The sequence below is a fragment of the Pistacia vera genome, unplaced genomic scaffold (genome assembly GCF_008641045.1).
Source record: "Pistacia vera cultivar Batoury unplaced genomic scaffold, PisVer_v2 Contig173, whole genome shotgun sequence".
NCBI lineage: Eukaryota > Viridiplantae > Streptophyta > Magnoliopsida > Sapindales > Anacardiaceae > Pistacia > Pistacia vera.
In genome coordinates this window covers 690,910-712,422 of record NW_022195823.1, presented here as the reverse complement: position 1 = coordinate 712,422, position 21,513 = coordinate 690,910, and the positions used below count along the sequence as shown (strand labels likewise).

The 21,513-nt window shown below is 37.1% G+C and overlaps 2 non-coding genes across 2 annotated transcripts; both read right to left on the bottom strand.

Annotated features, from left to right (window-relative positions):
* Nucleotides 1-9,907: 9,907 nt before the first annotated feature.
* LOC116125944 lies at nucleotides 9,908-10,014 on the bottom strand. Its single transcript, XR_004127414.1, has one exon. It is a non-coding gene; the product is annotated as a small nucleolar RNA R71 (small nucleolar RNA).
* A 7,826-nt stretch (nucleotides 10,015-17,840) lies between these two features.
* On the bottom strand, nucleotides 17,841-17,946 carry LOC116125941. Its single transcript, XR_004127411.1, has one exon. It is a non-coding gene; the product is annotated as a small nucleolar RNA R71 (small nucleolar RNA).
* Between the last annotated feature and the right edge of the window lie 3,567 nt (nucleotides 17,947-21,513).

Sequence of the window (21,513 nt, the reverse complement as noted above, 5' to 3'; positions counted from 1 at the left end):
AAATCAATATTGCATTTTTCATTAATGGTGGGTTTTTGTGATATTTGAAGAGAAATAAAATAAAGCCCAATACTATGAATAAAAATTTGAAATTTGAAATTGTAGGTTTAGAGGAGTTATAAAATCACAGAAAATTATAGGATCCGTTTGGTTTGTTATTTTGGATAGAATTTTGGAAATAATATTGGATAGTTGAATAGGGTAATTATTACGAGGTAAAATTTAAAAATTAACAAAAAAAAGCCCCTAGGTTTGCTAATTTAACTAAACACCCAAATATATAAATTTTTTGTAAAATAACAAAAACACCCCCACCCACCCATAGTGCCAAATACCGGCCACCATCGCCGAAATTTGGTGTTACAATGCAGACCAGTCGGATCTGACCGGACGTGCTTCGATCTGGCCGAAAACAGCCAGATCGACGGCTAGATCTAGCTGTCAACGGTCGCAAAAGGCCAGATTTGACCGTCAGCGATGGCTAAAGATGTGGCCGCCATTGACCGTCAATGACGGCCATTTCTTTGGTCATCGCTGATAGCCAGATCTGGCCTTTTCCAACTAGATCCACTGTGGATCTGGTCGAAAAAAGCTAGATCGACAAATTACAGGCCAGTTCCGGTCGTTTGTAGGCCGCTGTAACAGATTCCGGCTACCACCAATAGTAGTTTCCGGAATCTGGCAACTATGGGTGGGTGGGGGTGTTTTTGTTAATTTTTAAACTTTTTTTTTCTAGGGGTGTTTATGAAATCAATAAATTTAAGGGGTCTAAAAGTAATTAAAAAAATATAATCGTATTTCATAAATAATTAAACAAACAGTTATTTTGGGAATATGGTATGAAATAATAAACCAAACGCACCCGTATTTGTGTAAAATTCAAATATACGCCTAACGTAGGTCGTGTTTCTATCCACCACAATTGGGTATTTTTAAGAAATTCATATTTTTTTACTTTTAGATTGTAGAATCATATTTTTATCACCTAGGTCAATATGAAATAACATGTTTTGACTCAAATTATTTTGGGAGAATTTTTGGAAATCTTTCTTAATAATTTTTCAACTTGGAAATTTATGAAAATGAAGACTTTCACACCAAAATACCCATTTAGGTACCCCTTAAGTGGGTCTAATTCAAAGCAATACTTCAGTTTAGTAAAATTCATTAGATATTCTCACACCTTCACATATAAACCACAAGGTTTTTTTTTTTTTTTTTTTTTTTTTTTTTTTGGGTAATCGAGGTGTTTTGATCAGTTTGCGCACATTTCAATTAATCTCGAGAGTCCATTGAACACCCTATAAGCCCAAATGACCAATTAAGCTACAATGTTATTATGGTATGTGGTCACAAAGATTTGAACCTAGAAACTCAATTAATAGAGCAAAACTCCTTGACTGTCAAGCCAACCCCTTGAGGTTATAACCCACAAGTATTGCCCCATTGAAGTGGCTTGAATATACGCCTTCTAACACAAGAAAACTACTTACTTTTTGTATACCTAGTTGCATTATGATATGTGATTGTTTGTAGAATATATCAAAGCCTTAAGAAAGGATGACACAGTATTGAAATAAGCAAAGCTTTGAGTTGGAAAAGGCTTAAGGGAGAGATATCAAAGCCTATGGTTAGTGTGAATGTACTAAAGTATGTCAGAGGCTTTGGTTAAGGAAACTATTGATGTGAATGCTAGAGCCTTAAGGAATGCTAGACTGGAATAAGAAGTGTCAAATCCTTTGGTTAGGTGGGAATTGTGGCATGGACTTGTTATAAAGCATGTCAGGGCCTTAAGAAATGATGGGCTTAGAATCAAGCGTGTAAGAGCCTCTGGTTAGGATGTATTTAGTGCATTAGAAACTTTGGTTTGGTGGACTACGGTATTTAATTTTTCTTGAAAAATGGTGTACTCATAGGATAAGGCCATAAAAAAAAGGAAGACTTACGAGAGAGTGTCCGCCTGGGTTATGGCGGACTTGTGAAATGCCATTTTGCATTCAACCATAGTTGACTAGGTAGAACATTTGGTTAGATGGACTTGTGGTTAGTCATTTCCTTAAGAAAGGTTGGACTTTTATTTGTAGAACCCGAAAAGGCATTTGTGTATAATAACCCAAGAATCAACTATCTAAGTTTTGTGTAAGAAGAAAAAAAACATTTGGGTTTTGTGCTGTAAAGCCCAAGCATCAGCCATTTGGGCTTGAAGTGTGAGAAGAGCCTTCTTGAGTCTTGATTTTACCTCAAAACCTGATTGGGCCACTTTCACAAAAATGATTATCAACAAAGCTTTATCATTACTCCCTAAGAGATGGTTATATGAAACATATTGTTATTATTGAAAAGTATAAGTAATTTCTACAAGATAACTTTTTGTAGGTTTTTTTTTTTTTTTTTTTTTTTTTTTTTTTTTTTTTTTTTTTTTTTTTTTTAAGGGGTTTTTGATATTTGCTTGGGGTTTTTGATAATAGTAGGAGATATGTAATCTTTTTTAATAACCATATAGGCATTTCATATATAAAAGGTTCTCACAAAAGTAGATAAAACAAACGTTTGAATAAGGGGTTGAAGGTTAGAGGGCTTGCCTAAGTTATAGTCCATGTTGGAAAACAATTAAAAAATTAGTTTATAATTCTTTTCTTTAAAAAAATAAAATAAAATAAATTTTCTCTTTATTTTTTAAGAAAAAAATAAAAATTGAACAATATTATTACTTCTCATTTGGATTTTAAAATTCTATTTATCATGTACAATAATATATCAATTTTCTTTATTTACATAAATTTTATTCTAACTTTTCATTTATTTGCTTTGTGTTTATGTGTTTAAATTAGTTTTGAATTATATTATTTACTAGTTAATTATATACAATTGTTTTAATTCAATTTTTATTAAATATATATTAATTATCAAGATAATGATTATATCATTTATTACTATGTGAAAGACTCTTAACTATTTTTATTGATGATTCTCTTATAACATTGAAGGTCACTCAAAAAAAATTTCTTAATATTTTAATTTTTTCAAATGAAAAAAAAATTTCTGACTACACATCCCTACCTTCAATGAAATCAGAAAATCCTTCTTTTACAAGCTTGGACTAGTTGATGCGTTTTAACCACTACTAGGATGGTCTAATGGTAAAAGAGCAAAAGAAGTTACTATAAGCTCTTGAGTTTGAGTCCTCCCAAGCACTAATAGGGATGATCATTAAGGCTCTTATCCGACCGACAGTTCTAGGGCCTTAGGAGATCAATTGAAGTACGCATAAGTTGACCCAGATACCCCCAATGATAAATTAAAAAAAAAAAAAAACTCTAATTTGTCAATTTTATATATGGAAAATTTTAAGGTCATTTATGCCTGAATCAGAATTTGTTGCATAATTATAAGTTTGAAGTATGAAGCCGTATATGAAGAAATTGGAAATGTCTTGTTCCCTTTTCCTTCAAATTCAATTCAACCTTTTTGAATATTTATTTTATTCATTTGAATCTGTTAATAATACTCATTATGAAATTGCAATATTTATAAGTATCCCTTTTTACTTTGAAATTTATCTTATTTAATTAAATGATAATTTCATTAATCAACTATGTTATAATAAGCATAAAATTAAGTGATTTGTAATGAAGTTGTAAACACTTAAATTAAATAATGAGAATATCTTTTTGGTGGCTGCAATAGCAATTGCTTTTATGTACCCCAATTTATAAAATAATTTTATGGTTTCAGATCTTGATTCTTGAATAATATAAGTTTTTAAATAAAGATGTGTTTTCTGTTGGTCCCAGATCATGCTAACTTTAAAACGAGGATCACATTATAGCACACATTTTGTACGCTGTTCATATTGAGTGTGTATTTTTTCTTCACAAAAACTCTCAATTCACGTGATTGCAACCAGCGATTCCTATTTTTCTTATATTATAAAATTGATATGCTATCTTTGTTATTTGTCGTATTTTAATAAAGGGATAATTCTTTAAACCTCCCTTTGGCCCAAACACATAGACCCCCTCAGGTATGGCTAGTGACGCAAAGCCCCCTATAGTTACTCCTTTTTCATTAGTTTTAACCGAATCGTGTTAAATGACATTAATGCACTTTTCCCCTTACCAACTATGTCTTCACCCTATTTCCGAAACACTCAAGTAGAGAAACCTTAACCCACTCCTCAATTGATCACTAAAATCATCCATCACTCACTCAATACCATTACGGCCTTTGTTGAGGCCATAATGTCGGCCTTTGAATGCCATAATGTTGGCTTTTGAAGGCCAAGATGCTGGCTTTTTTTGAGACACAACAATGGCAAAAGTCGTGGCCTTTTTCTAGCCCTCAACAACGACCTCTAAAGGCTGTGACTATGGCACTTGTTGAACGCACAACACTGGCCTCTTAAAGGCCACTACCTTGGCTATGGATGAGACGAAAATAACAACCTTTAAAGGGGCGTTTGGTTCTATGTTATCCCCTATTACTGAGATAATGTCATTTTATATTACTTAAATTATCACGTTTGTCCAAAAAACTTAGAAAAGTTTAAAAAACGGCCTAGATCCACGGCAAGATATAATTATCAACGGCCAGAATCAGCCGGTCGTGCGCCGTTTTGACGACTGTTAGTTGTCATCCGACAATGGTGGCCAGTGGCCGACTGTCCTCTTGGATGACTAGGATGCTTTAGTTAATTTTTAAACTTTTATTGTATGAGTGTTTAGCTAAATTAACAAATATAGAAGGTTAAAAAAATAATCTAAAATAATAACAATAATATAATAATATTATTAAAATAAAAGGGTAATTCAGTAATCTATATAACATACCCACAAATTTATTCCAACCTAATCAAACACATTTCCTTAAACATTCTTAGTAATCTTCAAAGTAATCTATCTTCCTATTAATATAACATTCCAAGTAATACAACATTCCGTGAACCAAACGCACTTAAAAGTGTACTTTTTTGGGAGAGGTGTAGTGAGGAAGAGAAGTAATAAGTATTTTAGGGTTTATAATTTTTAATTTTATTAAAATAAATTTAATTAATTTTAGGTTCATTTTACTTATTTAGCCTCCTTGATGTTAGAATTAAGGAAAAGTGAGTAATGACAGGGGGTTTTCTGTTATTACCCATAGCTAAGGGGGTTTAAAACTTCGGCCAAACCTCAAGGGGTTTAAAGGGACTATCCCTTTAGTAAATACTGTATATCATATCATGTTTGATCGATAAATATCTCTCGTCTTTTACGTAATTTATTATTCAACTTCCTAAGGTTTCCATATTTGTCACTAGCATCCCTTGTAAACTATCCATCACATCTTTCAAGATTTTACTTTATTTCTTTATTAAAAAGGGAATTTATATAGATACAACAGAAGCGATCCTAAATAACTTTAGAATTACGAGTTTGTTTGATATTTCAGGTAATGGCAACAGGCAAGGGCCATCCTCGTTTCGGCCAATTCCCGGTCAATTCTTTTTTCTTTTTTCTTTTTAATATAAACTATATAAATATTTTGTTTATGTGATTTTACCTAGAATGCTTATTGTTGCCAAGATTGAGTTAATATATCGATTAAGGAATTTATATTAATTTTCAATAGAAATAAAAATAATTAGATATAACTACCTCTAGGTAGCTTGACAATTCGCTTTGGACTCTTGGGTGTATTGCTCAAGAGGTCTTGAGTTCAAATCTCCATGACTACTAACAAGGGATAGCCACTGGAAGCTTACCTGGCTGTTAACTTCAGGGACCCAAGAGAATAGTCAAGGTGCGCGCAAACTGGCCCGAACACCTCTGGATACCAAAAGAAAAAAAAAATAGATATAATAAAATAAGCAAAAAAAATAAGTAGACATAATAAATATAAAGAGATCCTAAAAATGTTTTCCAATATATATTTTATCGAACAAATTAAAATAATAAGGGTTTAAATCAAAGATGTTGTGTGTGATTTTTCCACCAAGCTCGGGCTACAACAATGATGTAGCTCGACCCAGGATCAATCCAACTCCACCGGTTGTCCGACCCAACATAAGCTCGTCGACATATAGCTTGACCCAACATAAGCTAGTAGTGAACAACCCGAAAGATCATTAAATCAATTCCCAGATATAGTGAGAATGACTAGATCAACAATAATCTTTGTGCAATCACAGCGCCCAATCGCGAGAATATCAAAATTGTAGTTCAGATCAATTGTAATCCCTTCATTTTCGCTATTTCCTTTGTTCAAACCTTGTATATAAACCCCCTCAAATGATGGAAAAGGGTTTACAAAATTTTCATAGAATTCTCGCTGTAAGCTCTCACAGTTAATACAAAAAACATTGGACGTAGGCTTAAGAGTTTATCTAGCCGAACCACTTTAAAAATTCTCATTGCCATATACTTTATTGCATTCAATACTTGTCTATCGCTGATTATCCGTAGTCACGCGCACATCCATTCTGATCCCGCCAAGGTTGATCAGAATTCTCTAGTTGGTGCAGATTTTTGTATCAACATTTTGGCGCTAGAAGGAGGGCTTCCGCCAACATCTCAACAATTCCTAGGAACAGTCGCAACAATCTACCCAATCCAAGCCCACAATGGTGCACACCAAATCAGAGACCACCACTGGAAACCTTGAGAATGTGGAGACCACCCACCAGGAGGTACAATAGGACACCGAGCACCCGTGCCGCCAACTCAATACATCACGAATAATCAGGGGGCATGGACGTCAAACCCTGAAAATGGCCCGCTAGTGGAGATAATCAGAATGATGGTTGCACAGGCGGTGTAACAAAACGTGGCTGAGCTGAGGAATCAGCAACCAACTACCCAAAATCTCAACCAGCCCCGCTTCACCAATGCCACCCAAACAGGTATGAATTCTACAGGTGGCCAGTCCTGTTCATCGACGCCAAGAGGCAGCCAACACCCCCGACATCGCAAACTACACTCCGCTCACGAGCGTGAGTCCCGTAGGCAAACTAACCTCGGGAGGCGGCCAGGGAAGCAACCACTGGAGGAAACTGAAGGCAATGGTAATCCCCAACATGCTCGACAATATCCCCAGTATCAGCGTGCCGATATTGACCCACACTCAAGACAAGATTGATCCCCACCAACTCACGAGACGAGCCATGTGCGTCAATCTGACAATGACTGACGTTCCTGTTATAACCGACGTCGTGAGCAATGAATAACGAGCATGATAGCACTTATCAGCCTAGCCATCATGACTCAATTTCGCGCATCAATGCACACAATGGAGGGGCTTTGCAAGTGACAGACTTGCGAACTCATTTGCTCGAAGTGAGGTTGAACAGAGCCAGCCAAGGCAACATAATGAAGACTTAGATCGCGTGCAGAGAATGCTCGACGATCTGAAAGCCCGTCAAAATGGCATAGCATAGCAAATTGTAAGTTCCCCCTTTATAGAAGAAGTTCGCCAGGCCCCACTTCCACAAGGATTCAAGGAGCTAGAGAGTAAGTTCGACAGGAGAGGGGATCGTAGAGACCGCCTCGATAATTTCAATGACCTAATGGAGCTGCACCAGGTCTTTGACTTGGCAAAGTGTAGACGGGAGAGGGGACCCCAAAGAACACCTCGATAATTTCAATGACCTGATGGAGTTGCACCAGGTCTCTGACTTGGCAAAATGTAGGTGATTCGTAGTCACACTAATAGGGGATGCCAAGAGGTGGTATAAGAGACTCAAGGTGAACTCCATCAACTGCTTGCAACAATTTTCCTCGCTGTATTTACAACAATTTCAAGCAAGGAGACAGTTCGCAATGCCGCTTAGCTACTTGAGCAACATTGGTTAGGAGAGAAACTAATAATCCGAGAATTATACTATTTTTATTAGGCTTTTAGGCTAGATTTTAGATACTTCTTAGTTCATTTATGCCTAAATTGCTACTTAATTCTTTAAAATTTGTGTTTCAGGCCAAAATGGACATTTTGAGCAAATAATGAGCAAATTGGAGTTTCTGGACTTAGAAGTAAGCGGATCTCAGAAGTTGGGAGAGTTCTGAAGCAGAGTAAAGCACTATGAAGCTTGTTTCCATGGGAGAGCATCGAAGATTGAAGATTCAAGCAAAGAAGCAAGCGGAGGGCAATTCTATAATTTCAGAATTATTCATGAAGATTCGTTGATCTTCGTCGCAGCGAAATGAGTCAAGCTCGAGAGTTAATTTACTTCGTCGCCGCGGCAAGATTTCTTCTTCGCCGTGGCGAAGTCTGTAATTTTCAGTTTCTTTAAAATGCACAGTTTCATTTTTAGGCAAAGTTTTAGGTTTTTAGGTGAGGTATAAAAGCGAAACTTTACCATTTTGAGAGGGAGTCGTGTTTTCCTTAGGCTATAACAGCTTTTTCATCTTCTTAGTTTAGATTTGACGAATTTGTGTTGAAAAGTGAGAAGATTTAGGATTGAATCTGGTGGATTTTTCAACTAGGGGAGATCTCTTGTCTTTTGTCTCATTTTTATCATGTTGAACTTTGTGTTATTGTTTTTCTTGCTTATTGTATTGATTTAGCTATGAACTAACCCATTTTGGGTTAGGGTTTTGATGTAGTTTGGATTCTCATGGATTGAGCAATTGATTTTTATTATTTTCATATGCTATTGCAAGGATTGTGTGTTTATTCTGGATTTATTGCTTTTAATTGATGAACATGATGAGATTGAGAAATGAGTCATGTTAAGCTTCTTGGGTAATCACCATTGTAGTATTAAATGCTAGAGATAGATTTAAGAATCAATGAAATCAATCTATGATTCTAGGTGCTTAATGAGCTTAGAACTATTAATCTTCAAATTGTTGGATGCAGAAGTTTAATAGGGAAAGGTAGGAAAACATAGCCTGAGAAGGTATGTTTACAATTTAGAGAATCCAATTTACAATCAATGCATGTGAATATGGAAATAGTATAATCTGTAGATTTAATCCATAGAGTCCGAATGAAATCAAAACCCTATCCGTTGTTTTAAATTGATATTACCTTGTTTTTAATCTTGCTTTCATAATTTAGTTTTGAATATTTAGAATTTTCTGTTTTAGTTTTAAGTTTAATTTTCTCCCATTAATCCAAACAAATTCGATTGCTCCAACTTGAAAACAGTAGAAAACTTAGTGCTTAGCAACCAATCCTAGTGGGAACGATACTGACTCATCACTTTATTACTTTGTGCGACTAGTGCACTTGCTATTTTTACATGTTGTAGTAAACATGCATCAAGTTTTTGCCGCCGTTGCCAGGGATTGAGTTTATGTTAACATTAATTTTTTCTTGTGTTAGCTAGATTGGAGTTTTATTTTTGCTTCATTGTTGTTTGTTTAATTTTAGTGAGTCTTTTAGGTTGGCGTGATCTCACTCTTTCTATTTTTCTGTGTAGTTTATGCGAAGAGCATGACGTCAGCCAGTGGTTCCTGTTGATCCTGAGATTGAAAGAAGCACTCGAAGACTGAACAGAGAAGGAAGAGAAAGAGAAGCTATAGTTGAACCAGAAGTAATAGTTGTAGAGATGGCAGAGAATAGAACACTGAGGGAATTCTTAGTTCCCACAGTTGAAGGCAGTGGGTCGAGTATTACTAGACCAGCGGTACAAGCTAACAACTTCGAGATAAAGCCAGCAATCATCCAGATGATCCAGAAGTCGGTACAGTTCAGGAGGGATTTGAAGGAAGATCTAAATCTACACATTGCCAATTTTTTGGGGATTTGTGATACTTTCAAGTCAAACGGAGTGTCAGATGATGCAATTAGATTAAGACTATTCCCATTTTCATTGAAGGATAAAGCTAAGGGATGGTTAATGGAATTACCAACAGGAATGATCACAACATGGAACGATTTGGCATAGAAGTTCCTGACCAAATTCTTTCCTCCAGCAAAATCGGCAAAGCTGAGAAATGATATCACATCGTTTCTACAGGAAGAATCGGAATCATTGTATGAGGCTTGAGAGAGATACAAAGAATTACTGAGAAGGTGTCCACATCATGGGTTGCCAGTTTGGATGCAAGTCCAAACATTTTATAACGGATTGATGGTGAATGTACAAACTATGGTGGATGCAGCCTTGGGAAGAGCACTACAGAATAAGACTCCGAAAAAAGCTCACGAGTTGCTTGAGGTTCTGGCAAGCAACAATTATCAAAGACCTAATGAGAGGGTGCAACCGAAGACATCTATGGGTCTTCATGAAGTTGATGCATATACAGCCATTTCAGCCCAACTGACAGCACTTCAGAAACAGTTGGGAAGTATGCAAATAAATTCCATTCAAGCTCCTCAACTAACTTGTGATTTTTTTGCAGGTAACCACGTGAGCAGTGACTGTCAAGTGGGGAACACATTTGCTTCATCATCGTCATCATCAGAGCAGGTTAACTACTTGGCAAGAAATCAGAGGCAACCAAACAATCCATATTCCAACACATATAATCCTGGTTGGAGGAATCATCCAAATCTGTCTTGGGGCAATCAGAACTAGAAAAATAATCAATGGAACCAAAGAGCATTGCCAACTAACCAAACAGGGGTAAACAATCAACCATGAGACCCAAGAGTGACAAAATTGGAAGACATGTTTGGGAAGTTTATGCAAGAGACCACAGGTTTTATGAATGAGACGAGAACTAATTTCAGAAATCAAGGGGCGTCCATTCGAAACTTGGAGATACAGATGGGGTAGTTAGCTGAAAAGCTAAATGAGAGACCACATGGGTCTTTACCAAGCAACACAGTGACTAACCCACCTGAGCAAGCAAATGCAATAATTTTGAGGAGTGGGACAGATTTGGAAGAGGTGGAAAAATCAAGAGAAGAAGAAAAGCCACCAAGGGAAAAGGAAGAATCTGATGAGGAAGCAGATGAAGAAATAGTTGCTGAAGAGAAACCATCTAGTTCTAGGGAAGAAGAACAGAAACGGGAAGTGAGACAAAGACAGAAGAAAGAGAAATTGCCATTCCCCGAGATACCACCAGAATTGGCACATCACACTCCTCCTATGCCATTCCCTCAAAGACTGAAGAAGAAGAATCAGGATAAGCAGTTTTCCAAATTCATTGAAATATATAGAAAATTGCATATTAATATTCCTTTTGCAGATGCATTGCAACAGATGCCGAGCTACGCGAAATTTCTTAAGGAGATTTTATCAAACAAAAGGAAGTTAGAGGATGAGGAAACAGTGATGCTGACAGAGGAGTGCAGCGCCATTCTCCAAAAGAAGTTACCCTCGAAACTCAAAGATCCAAGGAGTTTTACTATTCCTTGCATTATAGGAGATATTACTTTTGATCGAGTTTTATGTGATTTAGGTGCTAGCATCAATTTAATGCCTTTTTCTGTTTTCAGGAGATTGGGAATTGGTGAAGTGAAACCAACGACCACGTCATTGCAACTTACAGATAGGTCCATAAAACATCCAAGGCGTATAGTTGAAGATGTGTTGGTAAAGGTGGACAAGATTATCTTTCCGGAAGATTTTGTTGTATTGGACATGGAAGAGGGTAAGGAAATGCCTCTTATTTTGAGCCGACCATTTTTGGCCGACCATTTTTGGCCATGGGAAGAGCACTCATTGATGTGCAAGAAGGAAAGTTACTGTTGAGGGTTCAAGATGAAATAGTAACGTTCAATGTGTTTGAAGCTATGAAGTTCCCATCCGAGTCAGATTCATGTTTAGTGTTGATGTGGTGGATAAACTAGTAGCGGAGGTCATTGAAAAGAACACTCCACACCTACCTCTAGAAGCGTGTATTGCCCAATCAAGAACAATAGAGGTAGATGAGTCAGCAAAGAATGAATGTGCTAGATTGTTGGAAGCACTTCAGCCGATTGATGAGAACCAAGATCTTGAATTTGAGGAATTTGATTTTGAGAAAGAGAAGGCAAAGGAAAGAAACGAGGAGCCTCCAAAGCTTGAATTGAAACCCTTACCTTCCCACCTCAAATACGTGTATCTTGGGGAATCGAAAACATTCCCAGTAATCATCAGTTCAAAGTTGAGCAATTTGGAAGAAGAGCGATTGATTCGGGTTTGGGAGTGAGCAAACAGCGATCAGCAATTGGATAGACTATTTCGGATATTAGAGGCATCTTCCATCTTTTGCATGCACAAGATACTCCTGGAGGATATATCAAGCCTAGAGTTCAACCACAACGAAGATTGAACCTTCGTAGAAGGAAGAGTGGTGAGAAAGGAGGTGGTGAAACTTCTAGATGTGGGAATAATTTATCACATTTCTGATAGTCCATGGGGTGAGTCCGGTGCAAGTGGTCCGAAGAAGGGAGGTATCACAGTGGTAAAGAATGAGAGCAATGAATTGATACCAACTAGGACATTTACAGGCTGGAGAGTGTGCATTGACTACCGAAATTAAATGAAGCGACAAGGAAGGATCATTTTCCACTTTTTCATTGATCAGATGTTAGAGAGATTGGAAGGGCCTGCTTATACTTTTCTTGGTGGTTATTCGGGATACAATCAGTTGCCATCGCTCCTGAGGATCAAGAGAAGACAACCTTCACTTGTCCATATGGCACTTTACTTACCGAAGAATGCCCTTTGGGTTGTGTATAGCACCAGCCACATTTCAAAGATGCATGATGCGATCTTTGGAGGTATGGTGGAGGGTTTATAGAAGTCTTCATGGATGACTTCTCTGTTTTTGGTTCGTTCTTTGATAATTGCTTATCTAATCTCTCTTTTGTTTTGCAGCGATGTCAGGAGACGAACTTGGTGCTCAATTAGGAGAAGTGCCCCTTCATGGTCCAGGAAGGAATAGTGCTTGGTCATAAAATCTCAAAGGATGGAATAGAAGTGGATCGAGCAAAGACGGACATGATTGAGAAGCTGCCACCACCCTCCAATGTTGAAGCAGTTGAAGTTTCTGGGGCATGCGGGGTTTTATAGACGGTGTCATCAAGGATTTTTCTAAGATTTCTAAACCCTTTTGCAATTTATTGATTAAAGATGTTGCTTTGATTTTAATGATGAATGCATGCATGCCTATCAAACTCTAAAAAGTTATTAGTATCTGCACCTATTATTGCAGTCCCGATTGGGGAATACCATTGAATTGATGTGTGATGCTAGTGATTTGATTTAGGAGTAGTGTTAGGACAGTGGAAAAACAAAGTGTTGCACGTAATAATATGCTAGCAAACACTCACTGATGACACATGAATTACACCACCACTGAAAAAGAATTGTTAGTGTGGTTTTTGCTTTTGATAAATTTCGGTCATATTTGCTAGGTGCGAAGGTGATAGTTACACGGACCATTCAACACTCAAGCACCTATGGCAAAGCAAGAAGCGAAACCTCGGCTGTAAGATGGATCATATGCTACAAGAGTTTGAGTTGGAGATCGAGTAAGAAAGGGTTGGAAAATGTGGTAGAGACCATTTGTCAAGGATGAACGACCAATTCAGGGAAAGTGAGAAGAAACCCAAATCAGAGAAACTTTCCCGGATGAGAAATTGATAGAGTGGAGAAAGCACCGTGGTATGCAGATTTTGCAAAATACTTATCAGCGAGAGTGCTCCTCATTGGCATGACCTTCCAACAAAAGAGGAGTTTCTCAGATTTGAAATACTATTTTTGGGAAGAGTCATTCCTTATAGGCATTGTGCTGATTAGATGATATGTAGGTGTGTTCCGGAAGAGGAAATGGAAAGTATTCTAAGGCATTGTCATGAGAGGGAAGTAGGACAGCAACCAAGTATTCTAAGGCCAGTATGGGGGTAAAACATAATGTTGCAACACCTACCATCCACAGACACAGCGGGCAAGTGGAACTGTCGATAGAGAATTGAAGAGAATTTTAGAAAGACAGTAATGCATCTAGGAAAGATTGGTCACGGAAATGATGATGCATTATAGGCCTACCGAACTACATTTAAGACTTGATTGGTATGTCTCCATTCAGGATGGTTTATGGGAAGGCATGCACTTGCCCGTAGAACTCGAGCATAAGGCCTATTGGGCAGTAAAGCAGCTCAACATGGATTTACGAGTGTTGGGAAGAAAGGATGCTGAATTTGAATGAACTCGATGAGTTTCGTCAAGAAGCTTATGGAATGCTAGAATGTACAAGGAAAAGACCAAGAAGTGGCATGACAAGCATATCGGAAGAAGACTTGAAATGGGTCAGAAAGTGTTGTTGTTAACTCTAGACTTAGGCTTTCCCAGGAAAACTTAGGTCAAGATGGTCGGACCCTTCATAGTTACAAGAGTCTACCCATTCGGAGCGGTGGAGGTGTCACATGAAGAAAAAGGCACATTTAAGGTCAATGGCCAGAGGTTGAAGCCATACACGATGAGAGTAATGAGTTGCAAGTCGATTCTTCTCCGGCTCGACATTTCAACATGAGAACTTAAAAGAGTCGAGCTTTCACTATAAACAAGCGCTCCTTGGGAGGCAACCGAGTGTTTTCATTTGTTGTTGTTTATTTTTAATGTTAGTTCTCTTATATTGTAGATGAAGTCTAATTTGGGTGTTTTGGGTGTTTCAGGTGAGTTATTGAATAAGGCGGAAAACGAAATTGTCCATGTTTCGTCAGCGAAGACATTTGTGAAAATTTGGTATTTGAAAAGTCCAGACTTCGCTGCGACGAAGTATCTTTTTCGTTGAGGCAATTCGTCTCTGTAATTTTTCGCTGCGGCGAGGAATTTTGTTTCGCCGCGGCCAAGCAAGTTGGGCAAAAATCATAAAGGGCAATTTCGCCGGGCAAAGAAAGTTCTTCGCCTGGGCGATTTGCTACTGCAATTTTTCACTGCGGCGAAGAATTTGCCTTTGCTGCGGCTTCGACTGGGTTGGTTTTAGGGTTTAAAAATGAAGAACTTCGCCGCAACGAAGATTTGTTCTTCGCCGCGGCGAAAACTGGTTTTTATAAAAGCGCGCGTGACTTTTCATTTTTTCATAAAACTTTACAAAGTCATTTGAGAGAAAAATTTTCCAACTTCAATCCAGAGACTTCCTAGTGATTCTCAACCAAGTCTCTCACTCCTTAACCTTTCAAACACTAAAGAACTCAATATAACCAAGATCTTTGCGAAAAATTGAAGAAATTTGTGGGTTCAAGAAATTGGGGATTTTGCAATAGGTGATTTTTGGCTAAATTGGTGGCGAATACTCCATTGTTTGGTAAGATTTCAAGTTCCCAAGCTTTTAATTACAATTTTTCGAGTTGAGATTTGTAGATTTGAAAATTGATTGTGGTTGAATTTGTGAATTTTGGTGATATTGTACGTGGATTTGAGTTGGAGGAAGTGTTGATTTTGAATATTGTGTATTGAGGAGTGTGGATTTTAAATTTGGAGCGTTTGGTTGAGGTTTGGAAACATTGCAATTGGGGTTTTAAGTGCAAATTTTTGGAAGTGTGGTTTTATGCAGGGTTGATTGTGTTTGTCATAGGGTGAAATGAGTTGAGTTGTTAAGCTGAATTTGTGAGTTGATTGAGAGATTAGAAAAATGCCACTCAAAGTGTTGTCCAAGGAAAAGGAAAAGGAAAGAAAGTGGACAACAGATTTGTGAGTGATCAAGCCCGGACATGTTATGAAGGGGCAGCCCAAGGAAAGATAAAGGATTTACCCTGAGTGTGGATTAACCGTGAGCCAGGCTATGGACTGGAGTCAAGGGAGACGTGGGGACTATTTATGAGTGCACGCACAAGGGCAGTAGAGCTGCTAGTGAGAGAATTTTATGCCAACCTCTCGGATTGTGAAACAGATACTGTGTTTATGAGGGGTAATGATGTGGCATTTAATGCGAAGGTCATCAATGAATTTTATACATTGCCTAATGATAATCCTATTTTCCCTATGATTTTGTATTGAATTTCGATAGGATTTAGGATACTTGTCATACAATTTGGGATAATTGCTACCTAATTTATAATTTGTTTTGCAGGCCTAAACGATGATTTTAAGCATAAATGACTGTTTTGAGCGTAAACTGTGTAACTTGAGCTTGCAAACTCGGAATGACCTCAATTTAGAAGCTCTGGAAAGCTAAGAATAAGAGCTACAATGTTCATGTTTTAGGTTTTTCCTAATTTGACTGGAAAAAAGGTGAAAACTTGGCTTGAAGTCGTGAAAAGTACGCTGGGAAAGAAGAAAAATGTCTTTGGACGTGCTTCCGTATGTCTGCCATAACTTGAGCTGTAGACCTCAGATTGTGCGATTCTTGAACTACCAGAAATATAATTGAAAGGGCTAAAATTCATATCTTTAACACTTTTCCAGATTAAGACTCTATCACGCTCAAATTTGGCCCGAAATTCTCGCCGCAGTGAAACCTACATACGATGTAAAAATAAAACGACGCGGTTGGCTTGCTAGGGCTTCATCCTTAAGGGAGAGAGGTATAAATTAGAGTGAAAAGGAAGAGAAAAGAGTCTTGGTTCGTCAGGGAGGCAGCCATGGAAGGAGAAGATTATTGAAGATTTGGGCTTCAAATTAGAGAAGATTCTCCATCTTTTGCTTGTTTTTCAATGATGAATCTTGATTCAGTTTGTTTTTGTTATTTTAATTCGTTTTTGAGTATGAACTGAGTGTTTAGCTAGGGTTTGATGTAATCCTGATACAGATTCAAATTATATGAATTGATTTACTTTGAGTTTTAATTTCATGATTGAGTGTTTATCTCTTTGCTTAATGACTTTGGATGCTTGATCACCATTCAAATGTGTATTGTTCATAATGATACTGAGAAGTGATTGTGATTGTGCCTCTTGAGATAAATACGTAGATTAGCAAACGCTAGAGATAGGTTTAGGATCTATGAAATCTAGATAGAAATCCATAAAGCTTAAAAGACTTTGAACTATTAATCATGTTGGGGTGTGGAAGCTTGATAGGGATAAGTAGGGAAATGTAGCCTGAGAAGGTATGTTTTAAACTTAGGGAATTCGATTTCAATCAAGGAATTAGAACTTGGGTAATAGATTCTATGATTTGGGTTAGCGTATCTAGGTGAAATCAACACCTTAGCATTTTTAGCATTGTTTAATTAGTTAAGTTGTTGGGTTTGCTTTAATTTCATTATCATCATTTATATTATTTAATTTGTATTTAGTTTTAATTTTCCATCAATCCAATTTATGTTGCTTCAATTAGGACTTAAACTAGAGAAATCATTACTTAGTAACATTATCCTCGTGGGAACGATACTCACTCATCACTTTATTACTTTGTGCGACTAGTGCACTTGCTATTTGCATGTTGTAGAAAACACGCATCAAGTTTTTGGCGCCATTGCCGGGGATAGTGTTATATTAATATTGATAGTATCTAGTGTAGTGCTAAATTGAAGCTTTTATTTCATTTGTAGTTAATCATAAATATTGTATAGTTTTAAGCTTGAGTTCTTTCTTTGTAGTTTTTTTTTTTTTTTTTTTTTTTTTTTTTTTTTGTAGTTAAGTTAATTAAATGTTTCTTGTAGTGCAGTGGAGATCATGGTAGAAGACATAGAACGTTGAGGGATTATGCCATACCAACGGTGCAAGAATGCAATTATGGTATTACAAGGCCACTTATGCAGTGAACTTTGAGATTAAGCCGACATAATTCAGATTATCCAATAGTCAGTCCAATTGGTGGAAATTCATATGAGGATCTAATTTTGCTATCGCTAGCTTTAGAGATATGTGACACATCAAGGTTAATGGAATGAATGATGATGCAATTAGGCTGAGATTGTTCTCATTTTCACTGAGAGATAAAGCAAAAGGTTGGATGTCACATCCAGTTGGGACAATCACCACATGGGACGGATTAGCTCAAAAGTTTCTTGCAAAATACTTCTACAGAAGAGATGGCAAAAATGAGAAACGACATTATCTCTTCATGCAAGGCAATGATGAATCACTTCATGAAGCTTGTGAGAGGTACACGGAGTTGTTAAGGAAATGTCCACATCATGGTCTACCGCTTTGGATACAAGTCCAAACATTTACAAGGGTTGCTACCAATAATTCAAACTATGGTAGATGGGGCAGCAGGTGGAGCCTTAAATAACAAGACCCCAGAAGAGCTTATGAATTGCTTGAGGTGATGCCAATAACTACCAAAGACTAATGAGAGAGCAATGCCGAAGAGAACAATGGGTCTACATGAGGTCGATGTGTTCGCCACATTATCTACACAAATTGCATCACTTCAAAGCCAATTTGGAGGTATGAATGTAAATTTATTCACTCACCTTTTATAACTTGTGAATTTTGTGCAGGAAACCATGGGAGTGTGGAATGCAAAGATGGAAACAGTAGTCTTCTCAACAACCGAGCAAGTGAATTACATGGTTAGTTCACAAAGGCTGCAAAATGACTCCTTCTCTAACACTTACAATCTTGGTTGGGGGAATCACCCAAATTTGTCTGGAGCAATCAAAGCAGTCAATTAAATCAAAGGCAGTGCCAAACCATCAACCAATGGTGAATCATCAACATGTGAGCAAAGAATGTCGAGATTGGAGGGTATGTTCGAGAAATTCATGCAAGAAACCACAGTTTGAATGAGACACGCTCAAACTTTAGAAATCAAGGAGTGTCCATTCGAAATTTGGAGGTTCAAGTAGGGCAATTGGTTGAACAATTGACAGAGAGATCTCAAGGTTCTTTGCCAAGCACAACGGTCACAAATCCTAAAGAACAATTAAATTTCATAACATTGAGAAGAGGTATAGTGTTGGAGCAACTCACAATGAAGAAAAGTTGGAAGAACATGAAGACAAGACAATGAAGAGGAAAAGCTCAAAGCAAATTGGTGTGCAAGATACTTAGGGGAATTTCAACCAAGCAGCTCACCTACAAGGAACAATTTGAGGAATTTGGTGTAAATGCGCACAAGTCAAATTGGTGTTGGAAGAGACTCCAAACATTGGACTTAACCAATCACCATCTCATCTCAAGTATGCATATACGAATTTGAAGTTCCGAAAAGATGCTCATGAGAATGTTCGAAATTCCAAAGGAAAGACCAAGAGGTGGCAATAGGAAGTGAAGCACCCACAAGGATCCAGATTGACGAAGGACCATGGGAAAGTCGAGCTTCCGACTATAAACAAGCGCTTCTTGGGAGGTAAACCAAGTGTTTTCAGTTTATTTGTTTTTGTTGAAGTTTATTTTCAATTTTAGAACTTTGATTTAGTTTGATGAGGTTTGATATTTCCCTACTAATCTGTAATGTGTTTTAACAAATTGGTGCACCATGAGTTTTCTTGTTTGACAGATTCTTATGACGATGAAGATAATGAATGGATGTTGGGCACTGACATAAAGGACACACTTCGCGGATTAATTAGGGGAGGATTTTTAACCCTTCTCTTTTCTCTTCCTGTTCTTTTATGGTGTGACATTGCGGACAGTGTCATTTTAAGTTTGGGGGTAGGAGAAATTTTTATTGTTTAGTTTGTTTGTGTGTTTTGCTCGAAATTGTGTTTCTTTTGTTTTAAGTTCTTTGATTGTTATTTGTTTAGTGTGTTTTGTGTGTGTTGTGTTTTGTTGCCTAGATGAATTGCATAAGTCTATGATGAGACTAGAATTGTTGGGATATTATTTTTGGAAAATGTTAAGCATTGCTTCAAGTTTAGGTTGGTTGACTTGATTTAGCTTGGGGTTCTTGAGTGGTTCAACCACCATTTTCACTCTTTCAGCATGCTTAGAAACATTTTATGTGGTTAGGTGAAGTCTTGATAATGTTGGTGGACTCTAGAACCTAGTTAAGAAGTGCTTGAGGCAAAATTCTAGGATTAGACATTGTTGAGGAATGATTTAGGCATTTTTCGGAACGTTTGAGCCTTTCCAGCCGAATCATGAATGAATCTTTCCCTAGTTACCCAATTGAGCCTTATGAGATTATGATTGCCTTATTTCCTTGCAAACAAAAAAATTGTCCAATCCCTATACCCTAAACACTTTATCATACCCTTTAGGAGAATTATGGACCTAATGTATGACACAAAAGAGCTTTGAGAGGGGTGTGCATAAGTGATGGACCAAAATCTTAAGTTTGGGGGTTGCAAAAACCGGCACAAAGAAAGGGCAAAGAAAGACCTCAATGGGGTTGTAAATATTTGTTAATCAAAAAAAAAAAAAAAAAAAAAAAAAAAGAAGAAGAAAAAAAAAAAATTTCTTTAGTTCGATTAAAAATCAAAAATAAGAAATGCACAAGTTTGAGGGTGTAAATGGTTGAACTTTGATTGGTGGTTGAGAAAGAAAGTGGAGATTGGTGTAGCTGTAGTGTTTGCGGAGGAAAACAGAGTTCGCTTCCTTTGTTTATTATATCTCTTTCCTTGGAGCCCACTACCGAGCCTAACGTTACAAGCTTGCAAAGACTTTTTGATTCTTAGCGATGTCTAGTCTATATTAGTGGGAGAGTAGTTCCATACTTAGGCTTATGGAGTCTGCCACCATTTGAAAAAATTTACATTGCAATAAATAATCTGGGAAGTTGGAAGGTAGACTGAAGTGGGGATTACCTATTCAGGGGACAGTCAATTTAATTAGACCTCTGGAGTGTTGAGCATTTTTTTTTTTTTTTTGTAATAATGTACCAACAATTTTTGAGACTTGCATTGTGATTCACTCTAGGTATTTATCTTTTTTTGTTTTGATTTTTATTCCTTTTTGCTCGAGGACGAGAAATCTTAAGTTTGGGGGTATTTGATACTATTTTTCCCTATGATTTTGTATTGAATTTCGATAGGATTTAGGATACTGTCATACAATTTGGGCCATAATGCTACCTAATTCTATTAATTTGTCTTTGCAGGCCCTAAACGATGATTTTAAGCATAAATGACTGTTTTGAGCGTAAACTGTGTAACTTGAGCTTGCAAACTCGGAATGACCTCAATTTAGAAGCTCTGGAAAGCTAAGAATAAGAGCTACAATGTTCATGTTTTAGGTTTTTCCTAATTCTGACTGGAAAAGGGTGAAAACTTGGCTTGAAGTCGTGAAAAGTACGCTGGGAACTGAAGAAAAATGTCTTGGACGTGCTTCCGTATGTCTGCCATAACTTGAGCTGGAGACCTCAGATTGTGCTGATTCTTGAACTACCAGAAATATAATTGAAAGGGCTAAAATTCATATCTTTAACACTTTTCCAGATTAAGACTCTATCACGCTCAAATTGGCCCGAAATTCCTCGCCGCAGTGAAACCTACATCAGATGTAAAAATAAACGACGCGTTTTGGCTTGCTAGGGCTCATCCTTAAGTGAGAGAGGTATAAATTAGAGTGAAAAGGAAGAGAAAAAGTCTTGGTCGTCATGGGAGGGCAGCTCAGGAAGGAGAAGATTATTGAAGATTTGGGCTTCAAATTAGAGAAGATTTCTCCATCTTTGTTGGTTTTCAATGATGAATCTTGATTCAGTTTGTTTTGTTATTTTAATTCGTTTTTGAGTATGAACTGAGTTGTTTGCGTAGGGTTGATGTAATCCTGATACAATGATTCAAATTTATATGAATGATTTAATTGAGTTTTAATTTCATG